This window comes from Rhamphochromis sp. 'chilingali', assembly GCF_963969265.1.
Source record: "Rhamphochromis sp. 'chilingali' genome assembly, chromosome: 2".
Classification (NCBI taxonomy): Eukaryota; Metazoa; Chordata; class Actinopteri; order Cichliformes; family Cichlidae; genus Rhamphochromis; species Rhamphochromis sp. 'chilingali'.
In genome coordinates, this window is record NC_137930.1 from 49,631,068 (window position 1) to 49,658,957 (window position 27,890).

Consider the following 27,890-nt stretch of genomic DNA (forward strand, 5'->3'; position numbering starts at 1 on the left):
GTAGATGGTAAAGCAGCTGGTTTTATTACTCTGGATCTTTGACTTTGGCATTGTCTAAAAGCCTAGATTTTAGTAGGTGTACTGTACACATAAAACCAAGAAGCTAATCTGCTATAATCTACTTGGCTGGCACCTAAGCCTATTTACTTGCAGCTGATATGTGAAGTCAAAAAGATTTGGATTGCTGAAGCGAACTGAGCAGATCTGTTGTAATTTGCAGAGAGAGAGATACAATTACATTGCAATCTGCAGCACATTCACGGGCAATGGCTCACATCTGTATCGCGTTTGTGAATTTACCCTCTCATAATCATATTAAGCCGCAGGAGAAGGCTGTGCCATAAATCCTTTTTAGTAAAAAACTTCTATATTGCGATTTTTATAGAAATTGAACGCAAGTGTTTCTGTTCTCTGATGATAGGCTGGCCTGGATATGAAGTCTAAAGTTGCTAAGTTAGTGCTATATTAGCTTTTGACTTTACATTGTGAGCCCTTCCTGTTTCCTTTCACTGATGCCCGTTTCCTTTTGTGACAACTGACACTTCCTCTTCATAATGTATCATAGCAGCACAGCCAACATTTTTCCGAACAGATGTCCTGTTCCCAGAGACAGTATGTCATTTCATACAGTGAACTAGTGAGCTGCTGACCACTGCATTGCAAAAGTCCAGCTCCCGGCTCCTGTACACTATACAGCACTGGTGAAGAGACCTCTGGAAACAGGTCATTGTGAAAGTCTGACATTTTACAGCCCAGAAGCCGATCAAACGCCAGCTTTTGGGGGTAATATTTACTGTTAAAGACCTTATGTTGTTTATGCACATAAGCAATCTGTACATTAACCTGACTATGACTAATGTGATGTTAGAATAAACGTGTTCACAGTGACCATGTTATGGTACTGATGCTTAGCAGATTCTGTTTCCAGATAACATTTGCAAACTGGAATATAACCTGATCCCAGCTGATTGCAGGTTTCTACAAGTGCTAGAGGAGAATTCAGGATCGCGCAAGATAAAACAATGTTTACAAAATTTGAACCCTGAGATTTCCCAGTTGTCAAGTGAAAAGCTTGAGCTGCTGGTGGTGATAGATAAATAGACTCATGGTACCCCAAAGTTACCGTCTACCTATCCATCCATTTAACAGCAGGGTCTTCCTTTATGAGTTCTCCAGTATAGCTTTGGTCTTCTCTTCAGTCCTCTCCTTGCTGAAAACCCCCCAAAGAGATAACTCAGGAAACATCCACATTCCCACCTCACTTGGCTTCAGCTTCAGCCCTGTTGACCCACGTGTACATTCACGCCTGTTAGCGTCAACAAACATGATCAACTGATTCGCAATGCCAAATACTACGGGTGAGAAACTTTATCTTACAGAGCTCTGTTAACATTGAGATCTCATATGTTATTAGAGTTGCTTGACTTTTTAGCTTCGAGGATCACCTTTCACCTTTCATGTACATGGCATCAGTGTGTGCAGTAGGTCATAAGCTCATTTGTATAATGAGCTTAACTACAGCTTTTTTTTCTCTCTTTGATATTAGGCCAAAGCTGTAAAAACAACAAGGAAAAGGAATACACTGCAGACGGTAGCGGCTCCTGTGATGCCTTGTTATCACGTTTTCCCTTGAGGTTCACATGTTGCCCTCTTACTTCCAAGCAGCCAGTCTGCCTTGTGTGATAACCTCTGTTTTAGGACATCACAGAATTGTTGGGACAGATAAGCAGCACTTCGGTCCCTCGTGACGTCTCTTTTTGCCCTCTTCTTGCCACGCCGTCATCACACCCAGTCTTTTGTCTTAACAGAGAAACACCCGGTGGAATACAAAACAATTAAATAAAAAAAAGTCTTCTTCCTCAGCGGGGCAGTGCCTGCATCGCTGGCCGGTATCCAGGCGGTAGAATGGTTGACATTAGGAGAGAGGAGCAGAGAGCCACTGATCCTGGACCAAAAGGAGGAGGGAGTGACTCACAGGAGAGAGGATGAGTCAGGCGTCATGTGCTGAACTGGCACTTGACGCTCTCAGTGTCCTGAATGGCTTCTGTTCCCATAATAACATGCACTATTATGGTCAGATTGAGCCTACCTTTTGTCAGTCAGTCAGGCTTGAGCTAAGCTGGTGTTGGCTTAATTACACGAGCTGGTATGCATTTATGGAAATGCTTGTATGCACTGCCTTACTTCTAATACTACTCATTATCTTTAAACGGGCTCAGATGATCAAACCGGTTCATTGGCATCACTTTTATGTTCGGCTGCTGATTTCCCAGATTGGAGATTAAGATCTTTTATTATGGTCAGCTGCAGAGCAGCTTCTTTGCAGCTGTGGTCTCGGTCGTCTTGTGCCAAAAAAAGTTGAACCGACGCATTCTGTAAGGTCTGTTTCTGATCTGCTGATGCAGATTCTCATTATGTCTGGAAGTAGGAGGTTTACAGTAACGGGGGATGGATAACACCTCAAATTTCAAAGGAAGTTTTTCTGGAGGGTTTACTTGAATAACACATTATAACGAGCAAACGTATGAGACAGAAATGTAGCAAGATAAATGGTGTCTGAGGTTCACAGCGATGATGGATGTTCTCCTGTGTGGTCTGTCAGCTTCTCTTAGTTCCATAATAGGGAAAAAAGTTGCATGTCAGTTTTCTGCTGCTTTATTATCAGGGACAGTGCACTTACTTTCAATGAGTCAGTCCAAACTTCACCGCTTTTCTTTTGCCGACCCTGACTCACATCTCCCTGTCTCTGCCTCACTCTCTCATTGAACCCGGCTCCCACTCTGATGAAATGTTCTTTGCTTACAACATAAAAAGCTGTCCAAAAAATATAGAAGTGTCTCTTTTTTTTCTTGCATTTAGACACTTTTGAGCCGCATGTGACTGCGATACCAAAATATTTTTTGTAATTTTACAGGCTCATATTCTTCAAATTACTCAGACAAGCATGGCACTCATAGAGAAGGTCTGGGGCAACAAAGGATGAAACAATGCCGCTTCATTGTATTTATTTAATTGGAGAAGGACAAAGTGACTCTGCACGTGCAAAAAGAAGAAAATCAGAGTCATCCTTCCGCTTCCTTTTATCCATCATTCATTCATACTCACTCTCCTCCAGCCCTGGAAAGTCCTTGGCCTCGGTGCCCAGGACCTGGGCAGTAAGGAGGAGGAAACAATGCCTGGAATGTGATGAGGAAAAAAAAAACTTGAGTCATTTCCACATGTCAACTTCTGGCTCAGTTCCTCCTCCTCTTCCCAAGTATGTTGCCTTCAGGTTCTCCTCTTATTCCCAAATTCTCTGGTAGAATATGTGATCTGTACTATTAAACCAAGGTTGCTGCCACCCAGGATATTATTTATGTGTTATGTTAATTGACCGTTTTTCCTCCAAGGTGAAACCGAAGCCACAGATGTTACCCCCTGTCAAAACCCTATTTCCTTTCTGTTAGGCACAAACCAAAACCCTTAATCTGTAATCTATCACACCAAAGTTTGATACTCTAACCTAAACACACACACACACTTGGTTGCCAAGTGTACAAACTGTTAGAAAAAAATGACACATTTTTCCTTACATGTGGTTTCATATCTGTTTAGTTTTTAACACTCAGTTGGCTGTGGGGGCCTGAAGGCAGCAGGAGGAGGGGATTTCTTTTTTTCCATTGGTCACCATCCCTTAAGAGAAGCATGACGTCAACAAAAGACTCAATAACTGCACTCAACGCGTTTCAATAACTATTACACACAAACAGACATATGCACACATGTGCATACACACACGCACGCATGCACTCGGGGCGCCTTTGAATCCATCTGTTTGCCTCCTCCTTTCAAACTGTCGTTCCAAGACAGATGAGGTTTTGAATAATTAGTTTTTGATTATGAAGTATTGGAAATGAATTTGTGCTTTGAAGTGTAACGTCATAATTTACCGTCACCGATAATGACCGTGTTTGCCATTAACAGAAAGGACATGGCGCTGTACAAATGTCACAACAGTAGCACTTCAAATAATGTATGAGAATAGACTCGCAGAGTGCATCGGTGTTTTTTTTATCGCTTTACTGAAAATAACTCTTTCAGTTCACATATAGTGAAGTCGCTCAGTATTCAGATAACCTTTATTTTAAATGCACGCACTCGATATAGAAATGGTAAAAGTAAAGTCAGATTTCCTGAAGACTACATATGTGTATTTGGGTTAAGCTAAACACAAACCGCAAGGGCAGATAAAACCTTTACCCAGTCGCTAACACACTACTCTGTGTGCATCTGTACTACCTTGTCACAGCGCACGGACCTGTTTATCTCTTAGGGCCACTTTTCCCACTTCGGCGTCTCTCCTGCAAACTGCGCGTTCACGCGCTTCTCAGGCCAGCCCAGTATCCCGGGCGCTCGCTCCCGCGCCAGGCTGGTGGAAAAAACTGCAGAGGCTGTCGCTGGAGCCACGCAGAGAGGAGCGGTGTGGGAGAAATCACGGGCACTGGCAAGAGTTGAGCGGCACACACTCACACAGTCGCACAACACAGGCAGATTTTGTCGTTATTCCTGCCGAGGGCGACGCTGTCAGAAGCGGGGTTCATGGCTGCCAAGAAGTGATAGTATCGACGAGGAGCTCTTCGCCGTTCAAAAAAGGTATGGAAAAGTTAGCTATGGGTTCATTTTTCGCCCCCCTTCGCAAAATTGAAAGTGTCTCAGCCACAAGTCTCGCTAGTTTCTTGCGGCTGCCCAAGTTCCAGGTTGTCAGCGAAGGTATGTCGTGTCTTTGAGGAGGGAAAACCCCCCAAAAACTAGCGGTTCCGTGTTGTAATGTCAGATTTGTGCAGGATAGAGATGTGAGGAGAAGCCAGCGGAGAAGTTTGCTAGCCGTGCTCGGCTTCAGCGAACTGAGAGCTAATCAGTGACTGCGTGCTGACTTTGTAACATAGCTGCTGCTGCTGTCATAAGTTGAGTGAGTGAAGGCTGAAGTGGAGGGCTACAGATCAGTTTGTTTAAGAACAAACGCACAAACAAAAAGATGCCACTCGTGTGTGGTTTTGCGTACACCTGGTGTGGAATTGAGCCCATCCCCAAAACACAGCTTGGCCGTGTTTACAGAACAGGATAGGCAGAGCTTAACTTTAAACTGCTGACCAAACAGGGGTCCAGGGAACACCAGGGGTCTTTTAGTGGGGAGTGGGAGATGGGATCGTGTGTGTGCGTGTGAGAGAGAGCGAGGGAGAAAGAGAGAGAGAAGTCACCACCCTGAATGGGGATAACAAACACAGTGGAAAGAGGATGTTTCGCTATTCTCAGCACTGTTACTTTCCTCCCCGCCGAACACTCGTGCATTTATGTGCAGATTATATGCAACAAAACTAAAAAAAGAAATCAACTTTCTGTCACATGCATGTAGTGCCCCTATAGATTGTACTGTTTTAATGCATAAACTGCATGTATTTAAAGATCACCTCCTGGTTGTTTGGAGTGAGTGGGTTGCTAGAGTCCTCCTTGCAATACTGATAAACAGGTGTCGGTTCACCAGTTTGTGTGTCATTCTTCCCACTCAGAGATTCAACTGATTGTTAACACTGGGCTTCATGATCACATGATCATCTTACCAAAAAAACAAAAGAAAGAAAAGAGAATCCGATCCTCCTGTATCCCACTCAACTAGTCATTTAAATCAAACCCAACAGTGGGACCTGTGTTGCAAAATAGATGCTGTTGTCCTGCATTTCACTGGGACTGCTTTTCAAATGCATCTGTTTGTTGTGTCAGCTTGTTTTTTTCTGTTTTGTTTCTTTAATATGGCCTAATCACAAGGCTGAAATTATAATCTACAGCTTTAAATATAATACAGAATTCACCACTAGTGTTGTGAAAACCTTCCTTAAATTGCTACCTAAAAACTGAGCTCGAGCACCCTTTTTTTAAAAAAGTGATACTTTTGCCTTCCATCTGTCGAGCCAGGCGTGTTATCTGTAGTCAACTGTCTGTCCCGTTGTTTTTGAAGATCGTCATGGATTCTGCGTTACTTTTAAAGAGGAGGAAAAACAAGAATTGCCAGATTTCTTAAAATACCCTTTACTTTGGTCTAATTAAGTATTAATTGGTCTGGTGTTTTTGTTTTGATTTTTTTTTATCGCTGATTGTAAAAGTAAAACTTTCTTCTGTTTCAGTGTTACGAGTCACTGCCAGCAAAAGTTGACAGAAGCGGACGCTGAGCTCTTGATAAACGAGCTCTGCTTTGTGCGTTCATGTGGGATTGAGGTTGTCGGTCCTTGTTTTTGCTTGCTTCTTTCTTTTGTTTTGATTACAATGTCAACAAAGGTGGGCATCTGGGATTGTTACCTCACCCGGTGGAGGCAGACGAGAGGGAGGCCAAGTTGCCGATCTCAGATTTCCCTTCTGATAAGTGCCCTGTGGATGCTTATCCCCCGTCCTGAAGTGTGCGAACACAAAATTGTTGGATTGTTTGCAGTATCTCAGAGTTGCAAACATACCTGACATTCTTTGTGGTGAGCAACAAGAAGATAGTGTTTTCTCTGGTTGACAGAGCTGCAAGAGGTTTTATGATTCGCTGTTTGACTGATGGAGGTGCAGTCTGGCAGTAGGGCTATATGCTGAGGTGATTGGAGCAAGATATAATAGCATTTTCTTTCTTCTTTTTTTTTTTTTTTTTTGCCTTTGACCTTGCTGTTTGCCCATCACAGATTGTCAGGTGTGGTGCTGATCTATGCTACCAAACTGTAAATGATATAAATGGGATCTAAATGACCTTTTACGTTACACTGGGCTCCTTTTTGTAAATGCCTTGGATGATGCGTTGGCTCGGAGACATGTCTCAGAATCTTTTTGTGTTGTGAACTGGAATGAAAGTTGTCTTTGTTAGCTGGTTAGTTCAGTGACCCAGAGTTTTGCCTGAACTGGGCGTCATTCCTATTTGTTTGTCAAATACTATTTGTTTGGGGTTTTTTTTTAAAAAGTGGATCCTGGTACAGTTTTTTTTCTCAATAAATAAAACAGCCTGTGGATTTCCAAAAAAAAAGTTGTTGTATGAAAACTTAACAGTGCAAACTTTAGTCAGGTGTAACCAAGAATATGACTCAGAATGGCTGAAGAATCTTCATCAGTAGATTATGTAAATGGTAAATGGCCTGTATTTATATAGCGCTTTACTAGTCCCTAAGGACCCCAAAGCACTTTACATATCCAGTCATCCACCCATTCACGCACACATTCACACACTGTATGTGCTGCCTGATTGTTCATTTCACGGGGTCAGTAATATTATCCCTCTGGATAGGAAGTTTACAGTGTTGTTTTTTGAATGTTTTATGAAATTGAAAACATACAAACAGGATTTCGCTCTCCATAAATTACTGTAGTTTGAGCTAATGAGCTTTGTGTTTAAACATCCTTACTCTGGTACAGAGCAGCGTGACAGCGCTGAACACATTAAAGTAAAATATGTTATGGATTAATCTGAGTCTCATGACGAGGTCGCTATATTGATGAAGCTTTATTGATGTCAGTGCCTGGTGCCTAATGTTGGATATTATTCGAAAAAAGTCAGTTTATTACACATTACTTGTTACTTACACAGGTGCTACATTACTCTGGTGTTACTTCATAGCACGTCCTGAGATACACTGCTGCATAATTGCAATATTACCTATACCGTAATGAGGTTTTTCATATTTAAGTGAAAACACAAAGTCGAACAGCAAATCAATATGGGAGTGCCCATGTTGTGTCCAGTTGGAGCATATGGGTTTAGGATTGGAATTTTTAAACTCAATTAGCTGTGTGCACAAAATTTAGATGTCTGAGCAGTAAGAAAATAACTTGCTTACAGTCCCACAGCTTTCTTATTCTTCCTGCTGATCGCTCATTTCTTTCTGCCTCTGTCTACCTCGAGGTTCTGTACGATTTTGTTAGTGCATCCCACTCTGCTGCAGCTTTTAGGCATTTATCAGCCAGAATTGACACGGAGGCACATTTATGCAATACAAAGTCGTTTTCCTCCGGTGTGGGTGGGACTTAATTGAGCTCAAGTATTTTCTGGCAACTTGATCTTTTAGTGCTGCTGTTTGGAGGTTATTGAAGTGCGTTATGTGGGACTGCATGGTTAAGTCAGTGTTAGAGATTTGCAGTATGCATCATCCTTGCTTAACTGCAGAAAACCCGTCATGAATTGAAAGTTATTCTCACACCCTTAGTCTGTCATTTCATTAGAACCTGTGTTTGTTTTTGTTTCAGTTTACAAGAAATAATGCTGATAATTGGTGTTATTATGAAGGTGTTTGCTTTGCAGAAAATTCAGCAACCTAAAAAAAGGTCATTTCTCAGATGGTAGAAGGTATAAGTATGACTGGACCGAAACAAATCTGTCAAGGATGTGTCATGTGACACCATGACCTTTGATCCTTGACCCCTGAGCTTGCTCTGGGACAAAGGTTTAGCAAGGTAACAGGTGTGACCCAGGGGTTATGAGATGTACACACATACAGCTGCTCAAAGGCATTCCTGTTGTATAAAAGTAGCAGTGGTACCAGATTCAGATCTTATTACTGCAGCTTTTAACCTGGATTTTACGTCAAAGTGAGGTTTATATTTTATGTCTTTCACTCTCTATCAGGTTCATCTTTGCATTCCTGATATACGTTGAGATTGGGGGCAGTAGGCTTTTGACTTAAGTACTTTAAACTCCTTGTCGTTCATGTGAATATTTACTTTATTGCCATTTTGTACTTCAGTGCCACTACAGTTACTTTGGATTGATGATGAGCAGTTAGTGCAGTCCAGCGCAAATATAGCTACAATGGTGAAAGATTTACTCATGTATCAGTATTAATAATGATACAGTCTATCAGTGATTGGGACTATTTTCCTGCATTGATTATCTTTATACAGATTACCATAAGGATGTAAATATTTTTTTTCTCATAAGTAATTTTGCTTAGTACTTTCTTGTAGACAGGCACACCATGAAGGAGTAGTTGTTATACTATTTCTGAGCCTGCTTACAAGATCCACATGTGCTTTGCAGTGACTGTGCTCTGCGGTCACATGGATGGCACATGGATGCCCCCACAGTGCCTCTGTGACCAAAGTTGAGCCTCACACAATGGATCTGGAAACCCCCACCACTGTCGTTAACATTTATTTCAATATTCCACACTCAGTTGTCCATGCATTCACAAATAAAGGCCTGGCTGTACTTAACTTGTGATTTGAAGCACACAGAATTTATGGGAAAAACATCAGTATCAGAATGAGAATCAGTGACATTCTCAGGATTTCATACTGGTAACATTTTAGTATACAATGTGTGTAGTTCATCTAATTCCTGGAAAAGAACAAAACGCAAACTTGAAACAACTAATGTAATTCTTCTCTATGCTGCTAACTTAGGAGTCCAACACACATTACAGGCAGCTGTGGTGAAGTTAGCCTGGCAACAGTCGAGTAATGGAGCCATGAAGCAGTCACGCTTCCTGTGACCGGGCATGTGTAGTGTTTGTTGTGGACACAATCAAGAAAACTAGTTGAAAGTACATGTTGCTACCAGGATTGCATGGACTGAAGTTTAGCCAGCCATATCTTTGTTTTTTTTTTGGTCAAAATGTATTATTTCAGTATAAGTAGCAAACTTGTTTAAAATTCACACGTACCTCTTTTTTTATTTTTTTATTTATTAAATGCCACAGTCCTTGTTCACCTTGTTACATTGTGAGGCATTTGGCCATGTTGCTGTTTCACAGCAAAAACACTCCTGATTTTAGAAGGTCATTGGATCCTGATAAAGTGCAGTGTGGGCTAGAAGCCATCTCCAAATCTTCAGCTCTGTCTATGATCGAGGCAAAGCTGGAGCCCGATTGTGTTTTGTTTGGGAAGTCTGGTCTCGGTGTAATTCATGCTGGCAGCTCCAGGTCGCGACTTCTTCTGAGTACATTTTGCAGCTATCAGGCAATAACACTGCGCTTACCAAAAGTCAGTGTAATGTCATCCAAGTCATCCAGGTAGGAAAATGTCAGAAGAAGTTCAAATGAATTTACTGGATGAACGGCAGAACTATTGTTATTGTTGACTATTGTTATTTTTTTTTGTCATTCATGAAATCAGAGATATTTCATGTATTCAGTAATTCAGTGTTAGTAGCTAGAAATACAACTGACATTTTTCAGTTTTTTTCTCTGATTTCTGTGACCTGACATGTCATCATTCCAGTTGGCTCAAGTGTCACCACTTTTTGAGTCAGTGCTGGGAACACTGTGGATAATTAAGATCACAGCAGCATTTGGATCGTATGTCAGCCACAAGGCTTCTACTTCTGCCTGGGTGTTGGATCATTTAGAAATGGGACATTCAAGTCTCACCCACAGCCAATTTGTGTGGGTCTGTGTGAAAGTTGGTGTCCTCATACATGTGTTATTTATGTGCTCAAACGTGCATTAAAGCAGTGGGACAAAGCCTTAAAAAAGCTAATAAGATTTGTTTCTGTGTTGGGCCTCAATCCAAATACCTAGCAAAATCTGCTCCAGGATTTATTATTCAAACGGTAATTCGCAATGTTAATGTTGCTAATCTTTACTGCACTGGCTTTGTTTTCTATTTTGAGGTCCCATTCACTCACTGTTGAAATGTTTAGTTTAACCTTTAGAAGAATGTTGACTTTGCAAACATTTGTGATTATCTGGGAAATTCAAGGCTGTGGCTTTGTTGATAAGCTGTTAGCTCAAGTGCTGACCTTGAGAATGTAAGTCTAACGAGCTATCAGCCGAGCTTGTGTTATTATAAAGCGGTGGTGCATATAAAATAGATTTCACCAACATCGATGTTTGCTTGTTTTACAGACGCACATTACTTGCATTTTTTAATTCATCCATTAGACGAGTAACATGAGACAGGAGCAATCAGACAAAGAGTTTACTGTAGACTTTCCTATTATATTAAGTTATGACCCATATAACTTTGGCCTAAAACATAATGCTGCTGCTCGCCCCGTGTCAAACTTTGCCCTTTCGCTAAAGTGTGTCATTCAAAAGTGTGTCTCCTCTTCACAGAGCAGCAAATGTTTGGCTTTTTAGTACATCCCAAACTGGCTTATTGGGCTAAAGCTGCTCCACCAGTGATTTAATGGTGTCAGATATTCTCCTTTTGATCTCACTAGTGAGTGTGAGATAGACTATTCCTGTCATCATCATCATCATCATCATCATTGTCTTGTTGGGTCCATAAAACCAGGGCTAGTGGTGACGTAAAGCCCCTTTTATTATTGACGTCTTCCAGACCTTTCACCGGTTCGACTGCTTGTAAAAACTAATGCAGGGCCTCATTAATGTCTAGTTAACAGCTGATTGATGTGCGTCATGTCAAATATTACATTAGCTATTGCTTTTGGTGGTTAGTGGAAAGTGGATGGATGATAATTGAGCAGTATGGAGGCTGAAAGCTATACCCGTTTTGATTTTAAATTCACTCCTGTGTGTCAGATAGCGCTAGGCTGGAGGGTAGTGCCATTTACATTGGCAAGAAGTTTGGGAACCCTTTGGAATTACCACGTATTTCTGCAGTGATTATGGGATTATATGGACCAGCAACCATGTCTTGATACTGGTGACTGGTTGACCACGTTCATCTTTGTGTTATATACTAACTGGGCTATATTAAGTCAGAGAAATGTGCGGGCTGTCACATGCACTTTTTGTTTAAAGTGTAATAATAAAGGAAATGCTGAGAAACAAACCAGGAAGCTCAATAAAGTATTCTTTAAACTTCTTTGCTGTCTTAGCTCCTTATGCCTCCCTCACTGTGAGAACTAACACAAATTGCTGCCTAAGGCTGGGACGGAAGACGGCCAAATAAAAGCTAACAATATGTAGAGGGAGATCAAAATCAGGGCGAATCTGGTTTCCAATTTCATTTAGAAGCTGAGTGCCTCCAGGCTCGGTCCCACAGTTCTGCATTTCTGGTGATTAAATCTGAGATGAATTATAGCGCTGGCTTTGGCAATCTCACAATTCAGTTCAGGTTCTCTGTGTGACGATTAAATCCGGAAATGTAAATTTATTCTCCCTCCAGTTCTCATGATGTCGAATCATTCCTCTTCTTTGCTCACTGAGCTACAGGTTGCACTTAACTGACATTCAAGATTAGGGGTGGCAGGATGAAGAAAAGACACTCTGCCATATTCAGGTACTCTTTGATCATTGATCGAAGATCTTGATTAGGACTTTTTTTTTTTTTTTTTTTTTTTTTTTTTTTGGACACAGACTAATAGACTAAGGGCTTTTTTTCTTCACCTCGCTAGAGTTCCTTGAATCTCTTTGTGTCACATATTTATTGTGCCAATAAATCAAAAATGCAGTCTGGCATTTGGCTTGTTTGAATGTGATCTATAAGATAGAAGATTGCTGGTGTTACTGCAAATTAGAGCAGGGCGATATGGCCAAAAATATTTATCACGATATATATTTGAAAATTTGCGATAACGATATAACCGACGATATAATTGATGCGAGACAAAATACAACTCCACAACATTACTAGCGCAAAAAGACAACCTTCCATTTATTTTCACTTAAACAAGAAGCTGGTTTTTATGTACATTAAAGCTTTATAAAAATGTAACAGTGCAAATGCAAATTCCTTGCTGAAAGTTTAACCAAAAGGCATTTCCAGTAGAAATGGGCTGACATATCCTGAGCATGACCATATATAATATCCACTGAAGTTAAAAAGAGGTGCTTTGCAACATTAAACTGCAGTGTGCAGTACGTATTTTTCGGACCATAAGGTGCACGGGATTATAAGGCACATTAAGCGAAACAAAGCAGTCAGATAAATCAAACTTTATTAAACTCATTCTTCTTGCTTCCTCCACTTCTGTACCATTGATTCATTAATGTTGAATTTTCTGGCAGCTGCTCTATTCCCATGTTGTTGCAGTATATTAATGACTAACCTTCTATTGTGGATGGATTATCTCAGTTGTTCTCCTGACTGAAGTTTGGTCCGTTTACAGCATCCTGCCATGCGATTGCATTTGTCTCTAACCATGAAGAACCTTCACGTTAACTTTTATAAGTGGAAAAGTGTTAGTGTTCGTCCTCCAGCTTCACTGTTTATGTTATGCTAACATAGCTGTGTCGCTAGCGATCACGTAGCACATCATTATATACCAGCTAGCCCAACTTCAGTAACCCTACAAACGTCACTGCTGTTTAGTTTCCTGTCTTCATTTATGTTGGAAGTGATAGCAGAGCTGTACGTTTGAATTTTTTCAGAAATCTCTCAGTCAGAACATGCTATATCATGCTTAGGTAACTAGCGAAACTAGCGAGCTAACTTCCGCTAGCTTCCTGCTAACTTCTAACTCCGTTAAATGTAATAACTTTTGTTTTCATGGATGCCTGGAAGTTAAACTTTATAGTTACACCTGGTAAAGCAGCAATGCTGATCGTTTTATTAAAGATGAAAGAATTTAGACAGTTTTTAACTCTAAGTGATGCTGCAGTGTTGTTTGACCTGAAGCATACGGAGTTTAGGACCCAGATTACTCCCAGATTTAAGAGCATCTTAGTCCGACAAATATGACAATAACAACGGCCGCTTGCATGTTCTGCAAAAAAATGTGCTTTGTTGTGTATCTGACGGACAAACACCAAACCAGTTCCACATCACGGAAGTTGCACCATTTTTACAAACCAATTCTGGTTCATCTGTTTCACTCAACAATCGGCCATGTGCGTATGAAAACAAAGGCACTGCGCATGCGCGTTTTACTCCCATTCTATCGCGATATTTCATTTTCCTATCGTTGCCTAACATTATACCGGTATTACCGTGAACGGTATAATATGGCCCAGCCCTACTGCAAATATATCATTTTCCTCTTTCTGTCACCTACCTATAATAGGAAGGGTAATAAGGGGTAATGCCAATAACTGAAGTAAAGATGTTTTAAATGTAAACCTGACGTTCCTAACTATACAGACGTGCTCATACATCTGAGGTCGCCCTGCTCATGTGCGTGCTGTACACCTGCACACATTCTCGGCACAGTCATCATACATCTCTGGAGCAGGTGAACAATATCCCCTGCATCACCAGTGTTTCTCAGCGCCGGCTTTTGATCTAGGACAGTGTTGGCATCAGGCTGGCCTAGTGACTGCTTTAGGGGATTTGCTCTGACAGAGTTTTACACTGGACCAGCGTTACCGAACAGGGAAACAGAAAGCCCTCTGACAAAACCTGTCTAAGAGGAGGGGGAAAATGCTCTCTCTGTCTCCATGTCTGTAGTTTTCCTTTTTTTAAATGTTTTTTTTTTCATGTTGAATTTTGGAGAATAGCTCCAAGTTGTGTAGATTTAAAGGAAGTGTTACATGAGCTGTATTGAACTCCATATATGGCAGGATAATCTCCTCTTCGGGCATCAATCTGCGGTGATGTATCTGCACAAGTATTTGTTTGAGTTAGGACAAAGCCTCGGTGAGGGGTTGTAGCTGCAGCGATGCCAAAACAATTCTGGCCTGCTGGAATGTGTTGAGAGCACTTTTGGCCAGCCTTTAACCTCAGTAACTCTTGTGGACTCACCTTGCATCTCAAAATAACTTGCTCCACGTCGTGCTAAGATCTCTCAGACATAACTCGAGGCTCTTGGACTTGTTTACCATAGCAGTGAACCTGAAAGTTAACTTTTCAGGGTGAACTGCAGTTGGTTTTGTTGGATATCAAAAAGGCTGTCAGTGATACAGCTTTGCCTGTAGAAAGAAAAGTCTTATAAACGATGCTTTTTGATGCAGGGTTTTGCTGAGTTTCATAGTTGCTTTAAGGTGCTTCCTATTATTTAGTCTCATAAATGACAGATGAGACGAACTGGGGCTATGAGCGTGGTTCTTTACAAATCCACGCTATGTAATGGTTTCTTTTTCTAACATTGCAAATGCATTAAACCTTCTTTCAGCGTTCTAAATGCTTAACTAGGTCATCATGACTCAATTGTTCCCATTCAAATGTGAAATGTAGAAATTGTCTGTTTTTTATCTTTTGCTCTTACAGTCAGATGGGCTGTTTCTAATCTTGTTCTAATTCACTAATGAACCCGACTGACTTCAATATTTGTCTTCAGTTGCTTCGGCTTTAGCTGATTTGGGCTTTGGGAACATTGTGTTAAGTGCTGTCTTGAACTGTAGCGGGTGACTGAAATGTATGCTGGCAGTGTCGCGTTTCTACAATCTAATCACTGTTTTATTACTATTTTGTTCAGCATAGACCATCAAGGAGACTTAATGTCAGCGAACCCAATTTTCACATCATAAAGTGAATAGTGTAGAGTTGGCACATAAATTACTGGCAAAAATAGAGACCCATTTGGGTGTGGACGGTGTAGTAAAATTTATAGCTGGGCAGTTAATATGCCCAATATTACAGTATTGGTGAGATTTCAGTAACATGAAAATCACATTTGCTATCACATGAAATCGTAGAGTGAAGGTGGATAAACAGACACAGCCGCCTTATTAGGAGTATATGAAATATAAAGCACTTTAGTTACATCATAAAACAGAAATAAAATAACAACAACATGAAACCACAGAACCAAAACAATAAAAACGATCTGTTCAGTGGTTTTGATAAAAGATTAAAAAAAAAAAGATTTTCATTATTTGGCATCCCGCTGCTGTTTTTACATGTAGTGATCATATAGCTTGTTGGCATTGATGTTTGCACTTATAGTGGCATAAATGATTCTGTGGGCAGGAGGAAAAACAAATGAAAGACATACAGCCTTGAATTAATTACCTTTATTGTAATTCGTGAACACAAGTGGACACGTTGTTAAATGTGTAAGATTACTTACTTGTCTCTCTTCTGCTGTTCTTGGAGTTTTTCACAGTGGATGGGGGCAAAAATAAGGAGATGTGATCAAGGAGCACAGTCGCATCAGTCAAAAATATCCTTCTGTTTTCTGTCATTTAATGTTGTCCATCAATCAGTATAGCCGCTCTACACAAAACATTAATTTCAAAGTGTCCTGAAGTCTGCGACGTGAACTTCTGATGCAGCACAGATATATTTAGGGGTGTGTGGGTGCGCAAGTTCAGAAGCGAGATAAAAGGAAGGCACAATTTATTATGATTGTCATAATAATGATAATGTCTGTTTAATGCATCAGTGTGGAGATGAGCTAAACATCGCCTTGACTGGCGAGCTGTTACTGCGCACTTTGACCATCATTGATCAACGGCATCATCGTCCATCAGCACAACCCTAACATCCTGCATGTATTATACCGCAGTGCAGTAAATGTGAAATAAGCACCACAAACCACATCTAGAAGAATCATCATCATAGAGTTGAAGCAGCATTGGATTTATAGCAGGACCTTTGCAGTGGATGGTACTGTTTTTGGCTCTGTAAACCTCGTAAAGTGGCGAGTGACCGCTCGCTCACAGGTCTGAGAAGTAGAAATTTTCAAATTAAGGTCAAGCTCGGTAGTAAAAGTTGGCTTTGGCCCATAAATGATTCATCTTTTGTCCTTCCTTAGTCCTGTGAGTTAAATCTACATTTGGACTGAACAGAAGAGCATTTCAAAAGCTGTGCACTTTACAGTGAGAAGAGCAATCGTACCTTATTCTGTCACCTGGCATTTCGTCGACGTTACACAACATTCACAAAAAAGTCTCCCAGCATTCACCACCTCCCCACTTGTAAACAAACATCTCCTGCCTGACCTTGCCTGACATAGCAAGACTCTTTCCCACAAATAATCCTGTTGGTGCTGCTCAAATTAAATTTGCAGACTCACCCCTTTTTTAAGTTGCCCAGCAGAGCGAGGGAACATCTCAAATTACATTTTTAACTCATCGAAGCCCCCCCGCTTCATTCTCTGTCACACTGAGTACACACACACACGCACACACACAGCCTATCCACACTGTGATCTCATTAGCAATAACAGTGCATGTCATATCTCTGTAACTCCTTCCTGGTGGTGCAAGGGCTTGATGAAGATCATGGTGCGCGACATGATCTTGATCGCATGAAGATTGAATGGGAAGAAAACAAACACTCCCATTCCTTCAGACTCTGGCCCACACCCCAGCCCATACCACAGCTATATCAGGCTAGCAGCTCATCGGGGACCCCTGGCAAAATGTCTGCAGGGGATGAGACGAGTGTGACGTGTCTGTCTGAGAATGTTGGGAAAGAATAAGTGGTGGATGAGAGAAACAAGTTTGCAGATTTTGTGTTTAAACTAACTCGTTGCCTGTGAAATTTCATGGTGATCATGATAGCAGGTCGGTGTCCAGCCCAGGTTTTGGCATTCAGCCACTAGATTTGGGCCAGGAACAGAAGAAGGAGGAGGAGGAGCTGGGAGTGCTATGATCCAGAGGACTGTTGACTGACAGGAACAGAGGTTGTGCACAAACTGGCCAATGAGCACGTGGCTGGCAAACAGGATACAGCAGCACAAGCTCCATTATGCAGTTAATTTTTTATGTCTGGATTCAGTCCTGGGATGGCATATTGTGAGATCAAAGTAAAAATATGATGCTCAGACATAAGGGTTCGTTCCTCCCTCGGGTTTTCTTTGGCATATTAAGGAGGAGTTTCATTAGAAATGTTGAGTGTTTGTTTTCTTCGCTTCGCTGAAGAGGAAATAAGATGTAAAGATGTAAAAATAGAGCGTACATGCGTATCTGGCTTGCAAATTTCTCTTTTTTTTGCCAGCACATCTTTTTCTCTCCAAATACAAGAGTAGAGCACCTGCACCAACATGTGACAGAGTCTCTGCTGATGGTAGCATAGGAGATCAGAGATAAGAGAAAGTTTGTTTCATTTGCGATGAGTAATGATGTGGGACACAAGTTGTTATTAGGCAATAATGTTATTAATAGTAGATATAAATCAAAATCTTTATTCAAATCTCATTTAAAATAAACATGACTTCAATACATTTAGAAATCAAGAATTATTTTACTGACACAGTCATACCAACTCATTCATATTTATTCATACTACTTTATTCAAAAAGTGCTAAAGTTAGTTACCAAGTGTACTTTGACAATAGATATTTCCAGCCAGCTCACTCAAGTTAAGTCTGTGCATGAAAAACTAAGCTTCATCTTCCATATAGTATCCAGCTTAGTTGGAAATCAGACTAATTTTCTTGATTAAGAGCTCAACAAACAAATTTCCAGAATCCAAATGAATGGATGAAAACACTTAAAAGCAAATGTTTCACCTTCCAGGGCTCATCATAGATGTGATCAAAGATTTGGATAGAACAAAGAAGACTTTCAAATTTTTTTTAAGATTGTTTTATGTTTACATTTTCTTTTTTTTAATTTAAAAGCTGTTAGTTTCATTTGAAACAAGGGAAACTAACTAGCACTAAGCTTAGGGGAGTGTAACATACTTGAGTGTTTAATTGCAAAGCAGTGAGCTACTCTGTTTGGATAAAGCATTCCTCTGCAGTGTACATTTCAAAGGGACTGTCTGCTGGATTTTACTCAGCGCTCCGTTTGATTTGCTAATTTCCTTCTCTGACTCCCGATACCTTTCTTGTCAGCTCAAACAAACAGCTATGTTCAACAATTGTATTTCTTTCTTTGAAGTTTTTATTCTGACTTAATATAAGCTGTACCTTTAAATCATTATGTCTGAACTTTATGCTATTTTTAAACTTGCTCACCTTTTGGGGCCTAATGGGCTATTAGCTTGTAAGTCAAGTCTTTGAAAGGAAAAGAAAATATGTTCGCACAGTTAACAAGATGCTGTATGCTGTTAAAGTGTTGGTGCAGGAGACAAATTGTCGCTGGTGAATTTTGGGCAGAAAACCATATTTAGTGAGAAAGATGAAGACAGCTTTGGAGAGCTCTTTAAAGACAGGTGTCTTTGAAAAAAGGAGGAATTCATCTCCTATTGGATGAGATACTTAATCTCATGTATGTATCAGCGTGGCTGATATATCAACCACAGTTGGCTATTTGGTATCTGCATCCATAAATGAGAATCTAAAAAGCAGATATGGGAGAAAGTTGACAACAAAACAAGATTATTTTTAAACTGCGTTGTCATATTATGTTTTTATTGAGTCATAACTACACATAACAAAAGTCGTCTGACACAGTATCAGTCAGGCTCTGATTAGCAACACCTTATAGTCTGAATTCAACTTCACACGTGCATGCTCTTTACATAACGGTAGCAATAATGTAAAAACATTGCGTTCATGCAGAAGGGAACGTTTGCCTTGGAGTTTCAATTCGATCCTGAGTGATGCCTTTCAGCCATCCTAATGAGTTTACATCACTCCATGTTTTATCTGGCTTGCTGCAAGGGGAGACAGTCTTAATGGTTACCCTGTGTTTTTTCTTGTCAAAGCGCGTTTTCTCCTTTCTTTGTGCCAACTGAAGTTTCTAGAGCTTGGTGAGTCTCCCAATCTGTAATTAGTGCCAACCATAAACAACTGGAATCCTGCTGAGCACTGCCACGGGTGGCTGCCCTCACCACGGCAATCTGGAGTTTCCCTTTTGTCCTTGGATGTGTCAGATGTAGAGCCAGCTTCCCACCCTGGGAGTTGAACAGTGGGCCCACTGTATTTAGAGAAAGGGAAAAGAAAGCCGGGGAGTTTAGAAGGAACATAGATCGAGAAAAATGTATAAATACTACGAAAGCAAGACAATTGAAACATCTCACATTAGGCCTGTGATAACAGGATTTTGTTAAGCAGCATGGAAGACGTCAGGCTCCCTTTCTGTCCTCCTGCAGAATCGCATTTAAATATAGTGACCGATGCCATCTAAATACAATGCAAGGCCCTGACTCTTGGATCGGATCTGGTGCTTTTTCTGCCCTGGCTCTAAGATGCCCATTAATGACATCATGGTTAATGTACTACTTGGTAGCACTCCATTCCAGCTCATTGTTTAGCATTGCATGGTTATTCTTTCACACATATTACATCTACTCAGTCACTTGTCACAGTCTGCTTAGGTTACAAGATGCTTGAGTCATGACATAATCCATTTACCAGAGAGACGGAGTGGCTGGCTGATGCTGAATGAGGTTGGAGTGGGGGGGTTTTGTTTTTGTTTTTTTATTCCTGGTGAATGCATTTAGCACTATCCAGTGACTGGATTTGAGCCTCTTTTTGCTCAAATATTTCCTCTGAGGGTCATGGTAAAGTTGTTATCTTATGAACAGGGTCTTGGCCTGAAGATATGCTCTGTGGACCATAGCAGTCAGCTGCCCGTCCTGTGACTTCCTCGCCTATTTACCCTGGACATACAGCTAATGGAAACACATGCAAGAAAGGGACAAACATCTGCACATCCCATGAAGACAACAGAACCTTATTTTGAATGTTAAACTCCTTAAAACTGAAATCAAGGCTTTAACATGTCCTTTGGTGTTTTATTTGTATGATATTTGAGTCCACCCTGTTTCCCGGGATAGGTGTTTTGTGAGGGGTGACAATGCACACAAGGTTCTTTGTTCAGCATAAAGTGAAGGGTAATTAATACCTGTTAAACACAGATAAAGAAGGCAGGGTTTTTATGTATAACAGACCTTGGGATGCATGAGTTTCTCACAGAAACAGCGAGCTGAGCAGAGGAGCCTCATGATGATAAAATCCTTTTGAAGTTTCTCAAGTTTCCCACCACAATTTACACAATGAAAGTTGTCTTTTTTCTAAATGTGAGTACATTCTGTGAATTCTGTCACCTTGCGGTTTAGGAATAAGCACTGGGGTTTCCTCTTATACTACAAAAAACCAAACCCTACTCCCTTCAGCCTTGTTTATTCTTCTAGCAGTAAACCTAAGAGTGGGGACGAGCCAAACTTGGGAAAAATAGGCAAATTCATTGAAAATTAGCAAGTCGACTTTTTCGAGATGTGACTTCATCATTACTTCTGTTGTTGCAGGGTGGGATCAAAATCTTCCCCGTGGTACTGAAAATGTTTTTTTAGTATTTTCCTGCGTATCGGTATTTTAGCATCATGGCAGCCCTCATAGCTTTACACTCCGTGTCTCTGTAAATCAAATACTTTTGCAGTGATCCTGTTCACAGGATTGCTGTAAGCTATCATGCATGTGTCTTTAAAACTTTGCATTTCTGTTCAGAGACCATAATGTCATGTGTGATATGGGGGGTAGTAACACGCTAAGCCCTTGATTCGGGTTCTGTTGAGTTTGGCATGTTTCGTTCCCATAGAGATTTCTTTTGATCAAACGGGCTGCTGAACATGCGAGTTGTCATGTCAGAACCTGTTACAAATCCTACTCTCGACACAGCAGGTCGATTCAGCCTTTCAGTTTTGATCTTAGAGTAACGATTTCCCAAACGTTATACATGAAAGATGTCCATAGCGCAATCAGCCGCTAGTAATTCATCAAAGTTTGCAGAGCCATTACAATATAGGCACAGAACAAGCAGTGGGTGCAGTAGTGCTGTTGGGATGCAATAAAACACTTTGCAGTGGCAGTAGCCTAGTGTGCTCAGCTCTGTATCTTGCCTCATTACCATTGCTTAACTGCCATAAAGAGTTGTGCAGCTCCTTGTGTCTGTCTGCCTTGTAGAAACACTGTAGTGCCCTGCCGATTAGAGCCAGAGGAAAGAAGTGTTCGAGCATAAACCCGGGGAGAACTGACCTTTTTAAATTCATATGTGGAGCACTTCCCCCTGACTTCTTATGCAACTTGTCACGCTTATTGAGACTTGTGGCATCTCAGACTCAGTTTCTCCTTCATTGTCCCTCTCATACCTTACAATTTAAAAATACTGCAAAGAGTAATGACTATTAAAAAAAAGTGGCTTCATTCCTAGTATAAATGTTCACCAAATACTTGTGGGTACTCCCCAATATTGACACATTCCCAGTACTCACACCTGCCGACCTCCCCCACCCTTTGCCAATATTAGTGTTGGATTATACATTAAGGGCCTAGTCATGTTTAGCAAGTTGACCCTCTTAAAACAAAACAAACAAAAAAAAAACCTTTCAGTGTAGACTCCCCAGCCCCCAACTCTAACAGTTTAGAGCCACTAGCAGAGGTCTGCCCTAACAATTCCTTATATAGCTTGGTTTCTTGCCTGAGCAGACTACATTATAAGTGGGCAAATCCAGAATGCCATGCCTACAGGGATGACTTTAGGGCAGGGGAGTGGTTCATGTCTAATTTCTGTTGAGTCATGGCTTTTAAAGAGAAATCAGGATGTGATGTGTTGTGGAGAAGGGGTTTGGATTGGCTTAGTCTGTTGGCATAATTAATGCGAGCTGAGGTTTGTGACTGGTTGATATGAATGCGTATGGAGATTATGACACACCAAGAGGGAGCGGTGTTTTGCCAGCCTCATTCCAAGCTTGGTGCTTTGTGGACAGGCACTGACCACAAAGCACAAAGAAGATATTTTATTACTATGTCTGATTGCTCCTACTATTGCTGTTATTAATTATATTTGCCCTTGTTGAGTAGAGCACTTCTTTATTTCTTGCCTTAGACTGTGTGTTGGTGCTTTTAGTGAAAAAGCAGGATAGCGGCGAGAGTCCTGCCTCCTCTTAAGAGATTTTTTAGGTTAGTTTTATCTGTAGTTAAGATGATGAAGCAGCTCGCGCTCCGCGTTCCCTCCCCCAGCATTATTAACCGTGCCGTCGCTCAGCGCCGTACCGGTCTCTTGAAGAGAAAAAATTATCTGTGAACTCTTGATTTCCAAACTTTTCAAACTGCACAATTGTCGTTTCTTTCTAGTGGAACTCAGACTTTATCAAAATAAAGTTTTTGTTCTCAACTTGTGTTTTTTTTCCCCTTAGTTTTTTGTCATTTTGAAACAGAAATCAATTTCACGAGCCTATATACAGGATCTGACTTGTCAAAGGAGCTTACTGGGCTGCGTGATGATGACATTAAGCTGACACCTGTCTTCTTTTCTCTTGCTTTTCCTTTGTGCAGGAAAATTGCTTCCAGACGACCTTTGCCTTTTTCTGAAACACCACTGCTTTTGTCAGCCTCAGAATACTTCAGCCCACGCGGAGCCACATAGCTGGGCAGGTAAGCTAAGTCTTAAGTTGTTGTTTTTTTTTACTTACTGTCATCTGCTGGACTCCATTATTGATTATATTGGAACTGCGTTTTCAGTTTGTTTTAGTCTTTTTTCTTGGACACTCTGTACTCTTCTACTGAAGTGTCCATTTTGGGGGGTTGGAAAATATTGCTGATCCTGGCAAGTAAATACCATTTATACATGCATTATGTTGGGCTGTACAAATAAATTGTAGCAGATCAAAGTAGCAAGAGTAGAGCTTAAATATCACCAAGTCTGGTAAGAATTCCTTATTGACTTAGAATTAGCATCTCCAGCCCACCTGGAGAGAGTTGTATTGATGTAATAATCTTTCTGATAGCTCTGACTCAACACTGTATCTAGAGCAGGGGGGTCAAACATAAGGCCTCAGGGCCAGAATTGGCCTGAAACAGACACCAATCCAGCCCACCGGGTGGCTTTGGGAAAATAAAAACAAAACCTGTTTTACAGTTGAAGGACAGTCTGGGCAAAAGCATGCCAGGACTTTTCTCTGTAGTCGTGCTAACAGATTTCTTTCATTTACTACAACAGCATTTCTTTATCATGTTCAAAAACTGAGACATAATGTTGAAACTGTAACTCTTTTGCTTATATTAGGATATCTCACGGATTAAATGTGTAGTTAAACTTCCTTACCCTGACAGAAAGGGGAGTTTCACTGGTCCGACCCACTTAAGATCAAAGTAGACCGTGTGTAGCCCACAATATCCAATGGGTTTGACATCCCTGATCTCGAGCAAACGTGGTTCATTATAAGTGGGGTTAGACGTGCTCAAACAGGTACGCCATATTGTGTGCTTCAGTTTTTGCGCTCAGTGCCTGGGCTGATGTTTAATAGTGTCTTTGTGTGTGTGGCCCCACCATAAAACTTCTCTTCTGTGGCCAGTATTCTCATGCTGACACAGAAGTGCCACATAAAACACAAATTTTTCAAACTGTGTAACATTCTGACCCTGGTAACTCGGCTCCTATGAGTATGGGTGTGTTTATGTGTAGCTTAGTGTAAGTCTATCCACAACACAGCTGTATTTGAGTGAAACACGCCCATCCCAAGTCTTACTGAGAGGCCCGGCATGCATCACACTGTGATTGTACACATGACCAAGGGAAGAGGTCAAGAACATGTCCGGGCATATTTCTTTTTTTTCCCACCGATTCCCAGGGCTACACTGAAAATCAATGTTATTTTGAGTGTGACGGTGAGGAAGTTTTCAAGTTCAAGAAGTTTTGGAAAATTTTTATTAGTAGTTGACCTATGTGTTAAAGATTGTCTCCCTTGGCGTTTAATTCAAGCTGTGTCCAAGTTATTCAATTGATATACAGCCATTCCTTTCAGCATTGGCTCATTTTCCTTTTTCTGGGAAGTGATTTCATCCTTCCTGACTTCATGACTTCATGAGTGTTGGTATTTCAAAATTGTAGCTTCACATCATCAACAAAGCTCTGGCAGCTATTTTTGGACATTGTGTTTTTGTTCTTTGGTACCTATTGCCATCTCTACTTTGACAACTTGGACTATTGTTGTGTTGTCATAATAAGGCTCTTACTTGTTATTTCTGTTTTGGATTTCCACATTAGCCATATATATTTTTCCATGTCCTTTGTTTCTGAGCTTTGTGATTTGATACAAATTGTCTGGTGTGTCTTACAAACATAAATTCTTCCGTTAACTGCAACAGCAGTTCAGTTTTCTCTTTGCACCTTTATTTTTTAAACAGAGTGTTTCATTGTTTAATGGTGGCAGATTTTAGAAAATCAGGGTAGTTTTTCTTCAGCTGTTATAGTAAATGAATCTAAAATGTCATAGTGCCTGGTCTTAATGGATGCCTTAGCAAAATTCTACATTTGTTTTGAATTTAGATTTTTTTTTTTTTTTTTTTTTGGTAGAAGATTAGTGTGCATTTTGAAATGTCTTGACAGTCCTTTGTCTCTGTCTAGGCTAGTCACGACTCAGGATCTCATCAGTAGATCCCAAATCATCTAGTCTTACAGAGGATCAGAGAATCTTTAGGGAGGGGAAAGTTGAGAGGCTTGGATTTTACATAATTGTCTTCTAAACGCTGATTCGCTGATAATGTGGCCATTAATCTGATTGAAGTATCTAAATGAGGGACACACACTGGACTTCCTGTGGGGAACTTCATTAGTAGTTTTTGAGGAAAATGGGGGGTTGTGTACGATAATGATTATCCATGAATATGTAGCAACAGATAAGTCTGCTGGATATTGCAACTTTATAGTAGAGATAGGAATTATGCATTTATGCATGTCTGAATCACCACTTGGTCATTTTGCTGGGAAAAATAGAAGCAGTGATTTATTGAAAGATGCGCAAACATGCATGGAAATACACTATAGAATGAGATGTATCTCTCAGGTCTGTGTTAGGTCTGCATCTGCTGTAAATGGCTTTTTAGGCCTCTCACTTCTTTTTGTTCATATTTTTAAGGACACACTCCACACAATTCAACATTTTTGGCTAATAGCTCAACAAGGATCACCTTGTCGGTGCTATTTCTGTCAAACAAATTTATCTTTTATATTTTTAATGCATTCAACTAAAGATGGGGGGGTAAATGTGTTTTTTGCAACAGGCTGCTAGTAATAAGGCGCCTAAGGAGACAACTGGTTCTTTACTCAGTTGTCTCTTATGTGTAGACACAACACTGGTTCATTTATTGAGATAAATGCCTTTTTTATGCTTGAACAATTCATAGGACAGTGTTAAGTAATACAACAAATTAAAAAAAAAATAACAACATTCCTTTGAAAATAGTCAGGTACAAGGTATACTCTTGTAGATTCAGAACTTCAACATTTAGTGAAAAATCAACTGCAACACCCTCAATCTGACTTTGACTCCATCCTGCTGGCTTACTTGCCTCAATTTCACATCTCCAAGAGGTTTGTGTGTGCCACAAGTACAATTTAAAAAAAGCTATAGCTATAATATTCCTTGTGAAGTTTTGTTAGTTCCCCAAAGAGTCTAGCTAAAGTCTAGTCTAGCTAAAGCAGAGGAGTTAACTGGGAATTGCACGCTAACATGATTTATCTGGGGTTCTACAGATTCGTTATTCTCTGAGCGTTAGCAGAGCTGCTGGAGATAATGTTAATTTCCAATTAATAAAGCGTGCTTAGTAGTAGGAACTGGGCATGAAAAATATAAAAATGTTCAACTTTTTAAAGTTTAAAAGTTTAAAGAAATGAAAACAAGTATACACAAGTATAAAGTATGGTCTCAGAAGCTGTGAACACAGGTGAATTAAAATACAGATTTTGTAATGGCATCTCGATACAAACCCTCCATAGATGTAATCTTTGAAATTCTTTAGTTTTCCCACAACAAGACCTGCTATGCAGAGGTTAGGTATTTTGTTTTTATGCCTATCCTGGCAGCAGTTAAAAATTAGTTAATTAAGAAGACATTAAAGCTTTAAGAAACAAATTGTAAACCCAAATCAAGCAAATATATAAATAAGACAGCTACAAATTAAAAGAAGTTAGATCCCGTTTTTAGTTGGAAAGTCAATTAACTATGTGCGATTAATTTTAGCTCTGTCTGTTGCATAATGCTTATGAAATTGCATACAGTATCTCCATCTGAAGACATGACTGGTATCAGTGCTGACCTGAAAAAAAAAAAAGATTTGGGTTCATGCTAACACTTTTGAATGTTCGATTATCCTGTAGTGAACAGAGGCCAAGTGTCGTTTTGAGTCCCTGAGGAGTTTCTGAGCTCTCTGAAAGTAAATCTACATTGGCTTGGAGTACACATGTATAGATCCAGTGGCTGAAGCTCTCAAGTTGCTCACCTTATTGATTGTTGCATTTCCGCACTGAGGTTTCTTGATAAATGGATTAGAATGTATTCTGCACTTTTTTTTACTCTGGACTTACCACTCAACAATATTCACTAAAGTGCCCTTCCACCATCTTTCAAAGTAAACAATGTCAAGTTTTCCCATTAGGTCTTCCTTCATAAGGTTTAAATCCATTAAGCCACCAAATGATCTAACTTCCAGGAAATGTATTGAGGAAGCAGAGGCGAAGGAGCTAAAGCTATTCTGTCCTTTAAGTCCACCATGTCACTGGAGTCGAGGTCAACAGAGATCAATAAATTAATAGGCCTCTAGAACATTTATTCCCATCACACTCCTCCCTGCCTCTCTTTCAGTCCCTCACTCTACCTCACTAAGTAGACCTTGGAAGCAGGCAGCTGTTGGAGTTCCCATCAGTGAACAAAGTGAGCACGAATGAATTTCACAAAGGGATTCACAGATGTCTGAAACATTAATATTAAATGATCTGTGGGTCAGCTCTCTACTCCATTTCTTTATCTATTATTAAGTGAGTATGAAAGTCTTTGAGGGTCAATATTAAGAATGTAAAGTAAACTTGAAAATGAAGATATAATTCTACCACACAGTGTTTTAACTCCATTTGTTTGCACATTTGAGTAAGAAATAAATCACATACTCAAAGTTAAAAGCTGTTTCACATTTATATTAAAACATTATAACAGTATTGTCCATTGTACAGTGGGATCAAATTTTTTGTCAAACAATTTCATTGTCGAGTTTATGTCATCATTATCAATAATCTGTAAAAACTGATAACAAAGGGATAACCAAATCCCAAACCTTTTTTTTCTTTTTCTTTTGAGTCACTCATTATTGTCTTTTTTTGCTTGTTTTTTGGGGGTTTGGGTTTTTTTTTTTTTTTTTTTTTTTAGTAGTTATTGGGATCTTGAAATTGTCTACCGGAGTTAAATTCATACAGTAATAAAGCACAAAACATAGTAATCTCTCA

At 40.2% G+C, this 27,890-nt stretch overlaps 1 protein-coding gene across 1 annotated transcript in view; it reads left to right on the forward strand.

Moving 5' to 3' along the window:
• Positions 1-4,436: 4,436 nt before the first annotated feature.
• peak1 (pseudopodium-enriched atypical kinase 1) overlaps positions 4,437-27,890 on the forward strand; it is a 102,337-nt gene continuing 78,883 nt past the window's right edge. Inside the window, exons 1-2 of the mRNA XM_080876279.1 lie at positions 4,437-4,632; positions 22,949-23,047. The gene's annotated coding sequence lies outside the window, so the exon portion shown is untranslated. The remainder of the gene's footprint in view (positions 4,633-22,948; positions 23,048-27,890) is intronic.